This window comes from Globicephala melas, chromosome 20 (assembly GCF_963455315.2).
Source record: "Globicephala melas chromosome 20, mGloMel1.2, whole genome shotgun sequence".
In the NCBI taxonomy this organism is placed as follows: Eukaryota; Metazoa; Chordata; class Mammalia; order Artiodactyla; family Delphinidae; genus Globicephala; species Globicephala melas.
Window position 1 is genome coordinate 50784807 of NC_083333.1, and position 2857 is coordinate 50787663.

The 2857-nt window shown below is 41.5% G+C and overlaps 1 non-coding gene across 1 annotated transcript; it reads left to right on the forward strand.

Moving 5' to 3' along the window:
- Positions 1–1212: 1212 nt before the first annotated feature.
- On the forward strand, positions 1213–1376 carry LOC115866420 (U1 spliceosomal RNA). Its single transcript, XR_004044656.1, has one exon. It is a non-coding gene; the product is annotated as a U1 spliceosomal RNA (small nuclear RNA).
- The last annotated feature ends 1481 nt before the right edge of the window (positions 1377–2857 follow it).

Here is a 2857-nt window from a genome sequence, read left to right on the forward strand (position 1 = left end):
CTGCGTTGGGTCTTCGTTGCTGTGTGTGGGCTTTCTCTAGTTGCAGCGGACAGGAGCTACTCTTCATTGCGGTGCACGTGCTTCTCACTGTGGTGGCTTCTCTTGTTGCAGAGCACGGGCTCTAGGTGTGCGGGCTTCAGTAGTTGTGGCTGCGGGCTCAGCAGTTGTGGCACGTGGGCTCAGTAGTTGTGGCTCAGGGGCTCTAGAGCGCAGGCTCAGTAGTTGGGGTGCACGGGCTTAGTTGCTCTGCAGCATGTGGGATCTTCCTGGACCAGGGATCAAACCCTTGTCCCCTGCATTGGCAGGCGGGTTCCCAACCACTGTGCAACCAGGGAAGTCCCCAGAGTTTCTTGTAGGATAGATTGATTCTTCAGTAGTCTTGTTTTGGATTTCAGACACCCATGAAAAAGCAAACGAATGACCCTGTGCTTGTAATGTTGGGCACAACAGGGTTTAAGGATAAATCGAAACACAACTTAGTCTTGCTTAGGAGAGGAGACACTCTTGATCACAAAAGTGATTTCCAACGGTGAGGGTCATCACACTCCAGCTGAACAGACCCCCTACGGCTTATCCAAATACCTGCTGTAGGAGGGAGCGTTTTGTGAGTTTTCCACTTACTTGGTTTAGAATTAGTGTTTGTGTAACTGCTCTTGCAAGTGAGGGTGATCATATGCTGCATATTTGAAAGAGCATATTTTGTACTTTTGCTTGAAGCTTTGAACTGACAGCCTATTTTTAGCACTTCCTGGACTGAATTTTTTAATGTACTTTTGCCAAATTTCATCTTTTCAGACTTGCTCTTTCTGTTACGTGAATATCGGCTTGCTGAACTGCGCCAGAATCACAGCGACGTCATTAGCTCCAAGCCCTTGAAGGAAGGAACGAATTTGTTACCTTTATATCCGTAGAGCGTCTTTGCCTTTTTCATTCCACTAACTATACCAGGAAAAGGACGCAGTGAATGAGATCAGCAAAAGGGGTGTGGAACATGTAGATAAGAGCAGTGACTGCCGGTAATTCTTACACTAGGCATTGTATTTCCTAAGATTTGGCAATATCTAGATATACAAAATATTGCTGCATGGTAATTATAGTTTGGAAACTGTATTCCAGCAGTGGGGGTTGGGTTGTAAAGTGCATGAGAAAAGTGACCCTATCTTTAGAGTGATTTGAATCTGAGGGTGAGGTACCAGCGACTGCTAGCAACTCATACTTACCTGGCAGGGGAGACACCATGATCACGAAGGTGGTTTTCCCAGGGCGAGGCTTATCCATTGCACTCCGGATGTGCTGACCCCTGCGATTTCCCCAAATGTGGGAAACTCGACTGCATAATTTGTGGTAGTGGGGGACTGCGTTCGCGCTCTCCCCTGTTTCTTTTGTTTATTAAAGGAAGTTTCGTATCGCAGGTTTTTATTCTATGGGTTGGGCAGTTTCTGGCACGTTAGGGGTAGTGTTCTGAGAAAAAATTTGTCTCAGTTTTTCTGTTTCTGGGGAGATTTCTTTTCGTACTTTGCCTGTGATCGTTAAAAATCGGAGTTGGTGATTTCTTAGAGAGGGCGCTGAGATTAGAATGTACCCACGTCTCCTCCTAGGCAGGTAGAGTCCAAGTTAATGGGGTCTTATATTGGTGTGAGGTATGAGGGTGGAGAGTGAGTTTTACGCTTTTGGGCAAAGGGATGATTAACTTCCGCTCCGCGGTGTTTTTTCAAAGCAAGAAGATCCGTTTAGTTTGTGGCAGTGAAATGAATGTTAATTTTATTTGGTTTTTTCCTGATTTTGTGTACGGTGAAAAACGAGAATTAAGGTTTAATTCTGATTGGTTTAGTTTCAATTTGAAAACTAGGTTCTTGAGGGCGTTGAAATAACCAGGATGTTTTTCTCTTAAGTAGCTATTTTTCTTTGCAGTACCTGAATTTGGGAGTTTTGAACCGTTTTAATAGATCCGTCTCTCATTTATTATATAATGAATGCTTCATCTGGATTGGATGTGGGTATTTTTAAAGGTCCCCTACCAGTGTCTTTGAGAATCGATTGCTGTAAACTAGAATATATCTGCAAACAGCTGCTATTCCTGTATGTGCTGCTGATTGCTTGCGTTTCAGTTTCAGGGTATGGTGTGTTCTGGTTCTTCCTAGTTTCCAGATCTAGCTATTCTGAGGATTTCTAGTGATCTTCACACTCATGTTTACCTGTCTTGTAAAAGCAGTTCCTGCTGCTTCTCTTTTAGAACAAATCCTTGTCCATCTGTACTTAGTCACTTCCTGACTCTCAGCAATCTGACCAGGGCCTGAAATATAAAAATATGATCCCTCAGTTGGCTTCTAAGTTTAAGTACTCACCTGATAAAGATAGTTACCTGAGTGCTGTTCTGGGGCCTTTGTTTAAAACTGAACATGAGAGACACAAAGTACAGATATTTTGCAGCATGTTTTTAAAATTTGTATCCAAATAACACATATACTTCGTTTAGAAAATCAAATAGTCCTTTTAGGTTTCTAAACTAAGTTCTTTGCCTACTTCTTCCTGTTCTCCAGGTCCCCTTCAGACGGAGACACTTTCCACTCTAAAAACAACTAAAATTTGATTCTTCTGAAATTTATGAACCTCTGTGTTTCTAAACCAGAAATATCTAGATATTTAGATAATATCTAATTAGATATTTAAATAATATCTAAAATATTATCCTTTAATGCATCCATTTTTGACATTGCCTATTTTTGATAATGTAAATGAAGATTTAGCTCTCTTGCACCACCATTTCTTCTCTATTTTTCCTAATTTAGTTTAAAAACCATTTGGTTAAATCACTTGGTTAAATCAGTATTCAGTGTTCATATTATTCTTAGGCAAA